We start from the raw sequence: 12,495 nt of genomic DNA, 5'->3' as shown, positions 1-12,495 counted from the left end.
CCACGTACAACGATGTTCTTTTTCTATGCGTTTATTTAGATGCGTGTGACCTATTCTTTCATGGATTTTCTTCCCATTCATGTGTACTATATATAATATAATGCATAATTAAATCGTAGTATTATGTATACGCATTATTACTTACCAAAACCTTCCTTTTGTTATATATATCGATAGGATTTTTTTCTAGATTTTGATATCCTTCATATTAATTCATACCTAACAAGAATCACACCATTACCTCGCAAAAAAAGGAATCATATCAAATCTTTGGATGTATCTATACATAGCCTGTTGCCAAGGTTCATGAAATTCTTTAGTTAGAATTAAATTTTATTCATAACTTATGTTCCTTTCGTATGATATTTTGTGAATACTGCATTACAATTACTGCAAAAATAGCATTTGCAGCAGGTTCATTAGCCACAGTTGATCAAAGATTGAAAGGAATCGGATGAAATAACTAGTTAAGGGGGTACCCTTGCAAAGGTCACCCCAAACTCCTCTAGCTGTGCACCAATTGTCGCAACCAGATAGTTTTGGTGAGATTTTTCCCATGGCAGGGGATGGGAGGGCTGATAGTACATGTTTTTTTTTCTAAACCTATATTTTCAAAATGAAGTCGTCCAAATTGCGAACCTTTCTCAGGTTTGTGTTCATCTTCTCAAGATGTTTGAAACTAGATACCATGTTGATAGGTTTTGATGAACTTTTTTTTTGTTATAACTTGTGCTCCCTACTGTAGTGCATTTATGTTCCCTAGCGTAGTGCACTTGTGCTCCCTTCTTTTGCATTGTGCTCCTAGTGTAGTTTGCCCATGCTCCCTTCTGTAATGCACTTGTGCTCCCCTACGTAGTGCCCCCTGTGCTCTTTGCTTTAGTGCACTTTGGCTCCCCACATAGTGTACTCTGTGCTCCCCTTTATGTAGTGCGACACCGGAGGGCTACAATGCACGCTACAATTGCTTATTCGAAAATGAATCCTGAACAGTTCTTTCCTTCATGGATTCTTATCTGTTAGGTTCCAGTAGTTTTCGTGGTCTCCTTCTGTTGCAATTATATAATAACGAGAAAATCAGAGATAAAATATGCAAGAACTGATTGAATAAACATGATATTTGAGCAATTTATCCTGTAAAATTATTATTAAAACTGAACGTACCACCCCCTAATGATCTCGACGGCCGCCACCTCGCGCCATGAGAGTCGCCTCCTCTCTTCTCCTTTCCTCCCCAATCTGTCACCTCTCCCTCTAATTTTCTGGGCCCAAAGGTTATCCTGATCTATAAAGGTTATCCACCTTTCTCCTCTTCCAGCTTTGTAAACCCGTTCGCATTCTCTATCTACCTATATAGAGGCGGTGTAGTTTGTTCTCTAAGCCGACGGTTATCATGTCTCTAGATACGAATATTCACTAGAGGTTGGAAATCTCTTTCCTACAACCATGGTGTTGATAACTAGGATATCAGTGTTTTGAACTAGGTTCTGATATCAGGAAAATCCTCCAATCGAAATCCTAGAATGGATGAAATCCATATTTATATGAATAGTAGATATATTATGAGATCCTATCTAACTGCATTTCTGAATCGAGTTTACTTAGAGTTCAACGACATTTTCTCATGCAACAGTTCTGATTCGCTTGTGCCGTGTAGCCAATTATATGAAGAATCGTTTTAGCTCGGAAGTTTCAAAAGAAATCGCATGGAAAGACCTAACATTGTCCAAAAGCTTGTGCAGGAGGCTCTGGACGTAAGTACTTGATTCATGTCCGAGTCAGCCTAGGGTCCGGAAGCGCGCACGTGATTCATGTCCGAGTCAGCCTAGGGTTTTATACTTTTCGATGGGATTCAGAGTCCTTTTTCCTGTACGAAAAGTCCAGCGGCCTCATATATCAATTGGACTTACAACCAATTGAACAACACACAATCATCAAACACATATACTAGTTTGTTCATCTCATTTTACCTCTCCCTCATTCTTCATAGTTCATCGTGTTGGAGAACAGAGATCAGTAGACTCTAGGGGAGGATGGGCCGACCTAGGACAACTTATCGACGCCACACACCCTGACGGGGTTCTTCCTGTGCGTGAGGGGTTTTGGGGTCCTCAAAAGTCCTTTGACTTGCAATGCATACCGCGCTACCGGCGATGTTCCGCTGGCAATGTGTCTCGCGTACCGCGCTCGATGTCGTGGGTACATGGTGACGTGATCATGTGCGAGCACACCTTTTGGATGGAGGACTGAAGATCCAGAATCATCATCATCCATAAATATGTTTGACGATAACGAGCCTCTGAAGACCGCAGAGATTAGCACCAACAACATCATCCAACCCAATTTTGATGAACTAAGGAGAAAATCGCCAAGCTTTTGATGAGCACAAGAAAAAGCCGAAGAGGATGATTGCAGGAGTTTCTAGCAAATTTCAAAAAAGGACCGTCGAGGCGTTGAGCACGGGTAATGATATTGCAGGAGTCTCTCAGGTTGGGGACATCAAGTTCCATCCTCTCCTCAATGAACATGTTAAACCCTTTTTGAGTAGAATTTTGTCTCCTAAATAATTGGCTGAAATTTAAAGTTACATTAGTAAGGGTAAAGATCTAGTGTATAATTCGTTCACTGAGAATGAAAAAGCTTCGATGAATATGCCTCACTTATCCAATGGTAATATTGCTACAATCACTAGTGAAAACCACTGGAAAAAATAGCGCGCTATAGCGTCGCTAATAGCACGCTATAGCGTACTGGGAATTGCCTCGCTAAACATATCGGTGTACAACGTCTCGCTAATAGCACGCTATAGTGCGATATAGCGCGCTATTTTTTTCATTGGTGAAAACCCTAACCCACTACTCCGGAGTCGTCTCCTCTTTGATTTCTATGCCACCTGTCAGCCATCCCTCTAAGCCCGACCTTCTCCAGTATCGGCGACCAGACCATGCACCCCCACACGCGAACATATCATGTTTTGGACATGTTCCCACTAGCCACCATGGCCTCCCCATCTCAGGCTCGGGGATTCCCTGCTCCTGCCACTCATCTATACACGAAGGAAACCAACATGCGCTAATCTATTTTCAGCTGCTCGAGAAATAGCAAAATCGGAGTATTTGTGATTTTGTTTAGTACGCATAGTCAATGTCAAAATATTTGCATCGTCATATTTTCTTTTAGTTTAGCTGGAAGTAAGTTGTCTGAATATATAATTTGGACAGATTCGAGGTGGAGGAAGAAGGCGACGATGCGTAGCACTGAGGCCGTCGACAGTAGCTTCAGGGTGAGCGAAGCGAGGCCCGACGACGATGGCAAAGCCTCGGCTAGGAACGAGCCGTAGCTGGCGACGAGACGGCGGAGGCGAGTTAGAAGGTTGGCGGGTGCATGCGCGGGTGAAGGTGATGAAGACATCGAAATTGGAGGTCGGTGGGGCTTAGAGGGATGGCTGACGGCCCGGCAAGCATGGCGATGGGGAAGGGGGGGGGGTGGCGAGGCTGGCTTGCGACCGCTGGTGGCACCAGGCGACCCAATCGGCGGCAACATGCGATGGAAGGAAGAAAAGAATGTGCGATATGTTCTTCAGGAAGAAGAAGAATGGTTGGAGGAAGAAGACAGAACCTGACCCGTTCGTGTTTATCTAAGGGGTCAGATTGATGTGAAAATTGATTAACCCAATAGGCCCTTTTTCTGTCTGGATCTGTCTAGAGCACATCAAGATATTCTCTAATTATTGTACATCTAAGTAAATTAATATAAAAAATACTTCAACAAAGGATGAATTTTATTACTCAAAATGAAGCATCAACTGGATATAAACACAATAAGCACACACCTGGTCTCTGCATAGTTAGGATGCACACAACCAACACCAACACACACAAAAACGCTGGCAAATAACAGTCATATAAGACCAAAGCTATGCCAAAGCGAGAGAAAAAAAAACCCAAAACGATCAAACCCACAATCCCAAACTACAACAATCACCATATTCGCACCAATCATCTCATAACACCACAAGAACAACGAGATTCTTCAACATCAACGCCTTCAAGAAGGGAGCATCGCTCCAGCGTTTTCATCCTGAAGGCCAAAATGTAGATTCACTAGTACAAAACAGGGCTTTCGTCACAGGGCAATATTCACATTAGTCCCGGTTCAGTCATGAACCAGGACTAATGTGAGCATTGGTCCCGGTTCGTGCGGCTAAGGCATTAGTCCCGGTTCACCTGGGCCCTTTAGTCCCGGTTGATGCCACGAACCGGGACTAAAGGGTGCGATGCCCATTAGTACCGGTTGGTGGCATCAACCGGGACTAAAGGTTAGTCCTTTAGTCCCGGTTGGTGCCACCAACCGGAACCAAAGGACATGTGCTGCCCGCGTCGCGGCCAAAGTTTAGTCCCACCTCGCTAGTTGAGAGAGCTCGAGAGTGGTTTATAAGCGCTGCTACGCCCACCCTCTCGAGCTCCTCTCAATTGCAGGCTATCCTAATTTTTGGCCTAATTCTTCTTCTGATGATCGATTCAACCTCTGATCAAAAAGATAGACCTTGGTTCTATTTCATCTCTTCAACAAGTTTAGTAATAAGCATAACGGGAACCTTAGGTGGTTCTCGGAAGAAGATAGCGAAAAAAATTATCCCTAAAGTCGAAACTAAAAGGAACGTATAAACCAATGTTCGGGCCTAACCGTACACTGTGTGCCTGTGGGCCTACTGGGCCACCTGCGGGCCTGAATCCTGGTCCATGGTTGGGTTTCTAGTCGTATTCAGGCCGTGGTGGCCCAGTAGATGGCACTTTTTTTCTTTGTTGCTTTATTTATTTTATTTTGTTTCTACTTACAACAAAATACTTACTGTTGCTATTTTTATTTATTTTATTAAATTTTATTTTTAATTCTTTTTGCTTTTAGGTCACAAAAATTATAAACTTTCTGTTAGTGCCATTAGTTTTCAAATTTGAATTTTTTGATTTTGTTATTACTGTGTTTTATGATTCTATTCAAAAACAGATTTTGTTATTTTAGTTTCTAACAAAAAAATCTTTATGATAATGCTTTTTGCTATTAAAATGTCTAACAAAAACATTCTTTATGAAAATTCTTTTTGCTATTAAAGGGCCCATCAAACTCTACCCCCCCCCCCCCCCGTGGACCGCCTTTTCAGTTTTAGAAAAAACAAAAGAAAATGATGGAAATGTCAAAAAAATAAAATAAAATAAGTTTCCCATGTGATATGTGGTCTAGTTGTTGGGAAAATTAACAAATATGAATTTCGACTTTATTTGCAAAATCTCTCTGGAATTTCTTAAAATGGGCATAACTTTTGCATACAAACTCGGATGAAAAAGTTTTTTATATGAAAAATCATCTACTCGAAAAGTTACATTCGAATTTACTAGTGGGAACCCCGTTAAACATTTTCAAAATCCTCAAAAACCTAACAGAAAAAAAATTACGGGGCTTTCAAGATCTGGAGAGGCAAAAAAATTCAAAAAATTTCAAATTGTGGTCAAACTGTGGTCAAACAATGGTCAAACTAATTATTCTAGAATATTAGTGTTACTAAATAATTATTTCAGTTTTTTTGAATTTTGGTCAAATCTGGTCAAAGTGTGGTCAAACAGTGGTTAAACAATGGTCAAACTAATTATTCCAGAAATATTAGTGTTACTAAATAATTATTGTTTTTTAAAACAATAGTTTCAAACTCAAACAGTGAAATGTGTCACTTCATGCTCAAGCTAAATTCCTGAGGGTTAATAGAATTGACATCTTACTATTGTCAGGAAAACAACAAGTGCAGACTTGGAAACGAGGGAGAATAGAACCCGGAAGTTAAGCGTGCTTAGGCTGGAGTAGTGAGAGGATGGGTGACCGTCCGGGAAGTTAGATGATTTGGAATGATGAGGGGTGATTAGAGATTAGAGGATAAATTGAGCAGTGATGAGGGGTGGTGATTAGAGATTAGAGGTTAAAATAATTTGAAAATCAAATTTTTTTAAAAAAAAATTCGAATTTTTTTTTTTCAAAAAAAATATATCATAAAAACTTCACCATTAGTCCACGTGGACGGCCTTTAGTCCCGGTTCGTGTAAGAACCGGGACTAAAGGGGGGAGGCATTAGTAACGACCCTTTAGTCCCGGTTCAAAAACCGGGACTAAAGGCCCTTACCAACCGGGACAAAAGCCCCCTTTTCTACTAGTGATTTTTACCCTAAAGAACTAGTCTGAGCATATTCGAACAATGCCTTCAACAAGGTAATGATGCAAAAACATCACCATTGCCAGGTATAACCAAGTCGGGCCAAAGCTAGGTTTTCACCCCGGAGCTCGAGACCGGGTACTCGATGAGGGTGGTGATTAGAGATTAGAGGTTAAAATAATTCAAAAATTTGAAAATCAAATTTTTTAAAAAAAAAATTCGAATTTTTTTTTTCAAAAAAAAATATCATAAAATTTCCTTTAGTCCCGGTTGGTAACACCAACCGGGACTAAAGGTGGAGCTCCAGGCTGCATCCACGTGGACGGCCTTTAGTCCCGGTTCGTGTAAGAACCGGGACTAAAGGGGGGAGGCATTAGTAACAACCCTTTAGTCCCGGTTCAAAAACCGGGACTAAAGGCCCTTACCAACCGGGACAAAAGCCCCCTTTTCTACTAGTGATTTTTACCCTGAAGAACTAGTCTGAGCATATTCGAACAATGCCTTCAACAAGGTAATGATGCAAAAACATCACCATTGCCAGGTATAACCAAGTCGGGCCAAAGCTAGGTTTTCACCCCGGAGCTCGAGACCGGGTACTCGAGAAGCACCACCAACAAAGTCAATCTTGTGTTGTTGCCACCACTTTTCCAGGATCCTAACAGCTACATGCGCTGGGCTAGAAAACCAAAAAAAAAATCAATGAGATAGGACCATGATGTGCAATACTTTTTTTTGAAAAGGAGGATGACTCTAGCCTCTGCATATGTGAGATGCATGCAACTACTTTATTAATTATTCACAAAGACCTTACAAAATAATACATCAATATGTCTGAAGCCGCCATCTTGGCAACATCTGTGGCTACTCCTATCCATTGATGAAGAGCTTCAAAAAGTGTTAGCTGAATACCAATACCTCTCACCTATAAGCCTAACATCTAAAGTCGGAGGCCCCAACCAAGCCACACACCAGGCCTGGGCACAAGCCGGTCCGTTGCACTCTCATAGGTTGTCGCCACCGTCTTCCATCGATCCATCTTCAGAGCAAATACTGACGCATAGACCTTGCCAGGCATGCTTTCGACGCCACCATGGCGCCAGAAAACATCTCCTCTCTACGCACAGCTATCATCACACATCCGTCTCCGAGGCCCTACCGGGCCACACCGCCGAGACTCCACGTCGCCGATGCGTCACATGAAACGCCGCTCCACCGCAGATACCCCCCACTGGTCCCTCGAGCCTATGCATACCTCCAAGAATGACTCCCCCAAGAGGGATACGGCAGCACAAGAGGGCCGCCATCATCTGATTGAACGATCTAGGGTTTCCCCCGAAGGTGGCGTATAGGGGTCTAGAGCTTCGCCACAATGATGCCTTCGGAAAGGGGACGGCACAGAAAACGCCGCCATCGTCGGCCTTGGCAACGAGCCAAGAGCAGGGTTTCATTCGGATGCACTCGAGGAACCTCCATCCAGCCTCGTGTGCACGAGGCCGCTACCGATCACTGCCGCCGCCCATGGAGCAGGCCGCACCGGCCAGACCAGCAGATCTGACCAGAGGCTAGAAAACATGTACAACCAATCCATTCACCAGGTCCTCCATGCCGTAGCCGCCAATCCGAGATCCAACCGGCCGCAGAGCTGCCCGCCGCCACCGCGAGGCAGGGCCGGCCGCCGCGTTGCAGGACCCAACCAGCCACGCCTCCACACGCCGGGGGCCCCGCCTCACCCCAAGCCGCGGGAGGGAAGGAGAGACCTCTGCCACCGCCATCTGTCCCCTGGCCTTAGCCCGGCGGCGTCATGCAGCGGCGACGGCAAGAGAGTAGGAAGTAGACCGGGGCTCGGCGGCGGCTAGGGTAGCGGCCAGGCCAAGTTGCCCGACGCGGGAGCGACGCGGCGGGATGGAGCCTTGCCGCGAGTGGCCCGATGTGCAATACTTAGACATGTCTAGATATGCTTTTGGAAAACCCGTTTCTTTGATATTTGCGTGAGCACAAGTGTCATCTTCACGTTCCAACGTAGTACACGTCGAAGAGGCATTTGTCACCAAGTGTTAATCACACGTAGTGGGTGGACGGAGCCGGGACAGGTAGCTAGCGACATCACGCATTTCACACTAGCGTTAATACAGCAGTAGGTAACCCCTAAAAAAAATACTTACATCAGTAGGTAGCGCCATATATATACGCACTACAAACAATAAGAAATGGCTCCTCACCAGAACCACGAGAGCTAAGCTAGCCATCCCCAAGAAATGGCCACTACGGGCAAGAAGCTGCGCGTCCTGCTCATGCCCTTCTTCACCACCAGCCACATCGGGCCCTTCACCGACCTCGCCGTCTGCATTGCCACGGCCAGCGCAGACGTAGCCGTGGAGGCCACCGTCGCCGTCCCGCTCGTCGAGTCGCTGCTCCTCCAGCGCACCACTGCAAAGGTCAAGGTGGCGACGTACCCGTTCCCGGCCGGAGGGCGTGGAGAACCTTGGCAAGGCTTCCCAATTTTTTGTTAAGAAATCGGTACGAACTCGAAGGGGGAAGGGAAAAAACAGAACACAATGTTTACACATTTAGTAGTTATTAAGAAAATCAGTACAGTAAAAAAAGAGTTAAGAAAATTATCAGTAACCAAAGATTATGCAGGCACACCAAAATGGAAAACACATTCGCCCACCGTGGGGCTCGAACCCACGACCACAAGGTTAAGAGCCTTGCGCTCTACCAACTGAGCTAGACGGGCTAGTGCATGAATGTTTTCCAAGGTCTTAACAGGTCTGTGGTGAATTAACAGCACCACCAATGAAGTACTCTGTAGAACACCGAGTAGCTGAGTATAGCAAACTGAAAGTATCTTCAAAAGATGGTGATCAGTAAGCTGCTACCGCAACTCAATGAGTACCCTACCACTGAAAGCATCATCACCATGAAGTTTATGGGAGGAACACCATCAACCGACAGAGGTATTGGCCATGAACTGGCTAACCTCAACATCTAAAAGTTCAAGCTAATTTTTTTATACAAATGACCTTATATATTCTAACAGCTTGAAGTCTCTTCCTACATGCCTTGTTTCCCGTCTCCAGAATCTACTAAACTGTTTTTCTTTTTCAGTTTCACAACAAGCAGAATAGTATTATTTGAAAAAGTGTTAAACAGAAGAGAATCACATGTTATCCAAATCATGTCGCTTAAGAGTCTACCTTCATGTGCTTGATTGCCCTTTTTCGAGTCTTCAGGAAATGGAGGTGTTGCACCTGGAGCACATTTGTGACACCATGTAATCAACTAGACTACATGGTTGAAAATAAAACTGGACTGGCTGTTCAGAATTCTGTTCCTGATTGTACTAATAATGTGACCCTGGGAGATTCTGAAATTATACTTCTTTGTATGGGAACTATTCTTGAATGTCAATTACGCTTCTTTGCAAATATATCCCAGCAAAATTATTAAGGATTTTGCACATGGTATGCATGAAACAAACATGACAGTGGCCGTTCCCCAGCAAACAAAATAAGAGAGCAAAATGATAATTGGTATGTCAAGTGGTCACACTTCAAAACCACATTACATGCACCATACAATATGAATATATAATACAAAAGGCAATGAGAAAACTATATGTGTTTCTCAATGGAATATATAGGTAATATAGGTTCAGGCCCCCTTTGTTTGGGCTACGGATTCCTGAGAATCACTGCGGCTATCTATTCATGAGAATCACCTGCAGTTTTTTTCCCATAAAAAGATGATAACCCCGGCCTCTGCATCAGATTGATGCATCCAGCCATATTATCAAAACAAGTACGATAACAAGTCTGTAGTGCAAGTTTGGCTCTCAGACGGAGCAAAGCAAAACTAAATAAAATGGGTGCCACATCCAGCGAAAACAGTAACAGGCCACGATGCGAATATCCAATTCTGAGCCCGGGCTCATCTGCACCCGGTCAAGAAATAATTCATAAAAAATTCAAACAAATCCATTTTTTTTGTGCATGGTAGATAATTTGGTGCGTGAGGTGCGCACCAAATTTCAAAGCATTTGGACATTTGAGTAGCTCTCAGCAAAAAAGACAAATTGGGTCAGAACAGTATACGAACAGTACACTATTTAACGGACCTCAAATTTGTCTTTTTTGCCGAGAGCTACTCAGATGTTCAAATGATTTGAAATTTGGACCGGACATCACACACCAAATTATCTACCATCCCCAAAAAATTGGAATTTTTTTTGAATTTTTCTAGTATTTGTTTTTATTTTTTTATTCAGCGTAGGTGCAGATGCTCCTGGGAGCCAAAACGCCTCACTCGCCACGGTGCCTATACACCTAGCATATTAGTAGCTCGCCATCCAAATCGGTTGAAGATAGCATGTGCTACCGTCTCCTATCGGTTGCACCCAGTATCCAAACGCTCCCTGGAGTCCGCATGGGTGAGTAACGACCACGTACGGATCCAAGCAGCTTTGTAGAAAACCTCAAAAAAGGTGACAAAGTTTTTCCGGTTAAAGATCATGTCATTCCTAGTGTTCCATATAGCCCATAATAAAGCGCATACTCCTATCCGAATATGTCTCGCTATGTTTGAATCCACTCTATTTAGCCACGTTCCAAATAACGTGTTCGTGCAAGTTGGAGGGTGAACGTTAAAGGCTATATGTATCTTACGCCACAATAATTTTGCCAATGGGCAGTCGAGAAAGAGGTGTTGAATAGATTCATCCTGGTCGCAAAAACTACAAGGAGAACTACCAACCCAGTTTCTCTTAATCAAATTATATTTCGTCAAGATCACTCCCTTATGAACAAACCACATGAAAATTTTAATTCTTAGCGGAACTTTCACCTTCCATATGTGAAGTGATCTCGGAATTGGCCTAGTATCAATAACATCCATGTACATGGACTTGACGGAGAAACTACCAGTCACTGATAATTTCCAAAAAATGGTATCTGCCTGGTCAGAGAGTTGAACTACCATCAATCTACGGACCAAGTGCAACCAGGAAGTCCACCATTCCCCCACCAATGACCTCCTAAATTGTATATTAAGGGGGACCAAATTCAATACTGTAGCAACATAATCTTCCTTGTGTTGTACAATATGATATAGAGTGGGATATTGCAAGGTTAAGGGTGTCTCTCCTAACCATGTATCCTCCCAGATTCTGGTAGAAAGACCATTACCAACAATAAATTTAACCCTCTGAAAGAAGGAGACTTTCATCTTCATCAGCCCTTTCCAGAAAGGTGAGTCATGAGGTCTAACAGTGACCTAGGCCAGAGTCTTAGATTGAAGGTACTTATTATGTAAAATTTGAATCCACGTACCCTCGGTCTCAGTGGATAGACGGAAAAGCCATTTGAAGAGAAGGCATTTATTTTTAACTTCTAGATTATCAATCCCTAACCCACCTTGATCTTTGGGCCTGCAAATAATATCCCATCTGGCCAACATGTATTTCTTCTCATCCTCACCAGATTGCTAGAAAAAGCAAGATTGGTAGAAGTCCAATCTTTTCCATACCCCTACTGGTACCTCAAAGAAAGATAGGAGGAACATCGGCAAACTCGTCAGCATCGAGTTTATCAGTACAAGGCGACCTCCATAAGATAAGCTTCCCCTTCCAGCAGCTTAGCCTTTTTTCGAAGCGATCTTCAATGCACTTTCACTCCTTATTAGTCAGCCAGCGGTGATGAATGGGAATCCCTAGGTAGCTAAACGGTAGCGAACCCATTTCACAGCCAAACAGTTGTTTATATGCGTCTTGTTCCTCTTTGGCTCTCCCAAAGAAAAACAATTCGCTTTTGTTAAAGTTAATCTTAAGGCCCGACAACTGTTCAAACAGACAAAGCACTAACTTCATATTTCTAGCTTTAGCAATATCATGTTCCATGAAAAGAATCGTGTCATCGGCGCATTGTAATATGGACACTACCCCATCCACAAGATGCGAGACTAGCCCATTGACTTGGCCATTCTCTTTAGCCCGACTAATAAGGACTGCCAACATATCCGCTACTATGTTGAACAAGACAGGAGACATTGAGTCACCCTGTCGTAATCCTTTATGTGTTTGGAAATAATGACCAGTGTCATCATTTACCTTAATCCCAACACTACCTATCTGAATAAAGGAATCCACCTATTTCCTCTAGGCTTCATTGAACCCCTTCATCCGCAAGGCTTGTTGGAGAAAGGGACATTTGACTTTGTCATACGCCTTCTCAAAATCCACTTTGAAGATAACCCCATCTAGTTTCTTCGAATGAATTTCATGAAGAGTCTCATGTAGGACCACA

General features: G+C 43.3%; 1 non-coding gene across 1 annotated transcript; it reads right to left on the bottom strand.

Moving 5' to 3' along the window:
* Positions 1–8,860: 8,860 nt before the first annotated feature.
* Positions 8,861–8,933, bottom strand: TRNAK-CUU (transfer RNA lysine (anticodon CUU)). Its single transcript has one exon. It is a non-coding gene; the product is annotated as a tRNA-Lys (tRNA).
* Positions 8,934–12,495: the final 3,562 nt, after the last annotated feature.

Source organism: Aegilops tauschii, chromosome 4 (assembly GCF_002575655.3).
Source record: "Aegilops tauschii subsp. strangulata cultivar AL8/78 chromosome 4, Aet v6.0, whole genome shotgun sequence".
In the NCBI taxonomy this organism is placed as follows: Eukaryota; Viridiplantae; Streptophyta; class Magnoliopsida; order Poales; family Poaceae; genus Aegilops; species Aegilops tauschii.
Note: the sequence above shows the minus strand (reverse complement) of the source record. Positions and strands in the feature narration are given on the sequence as shown.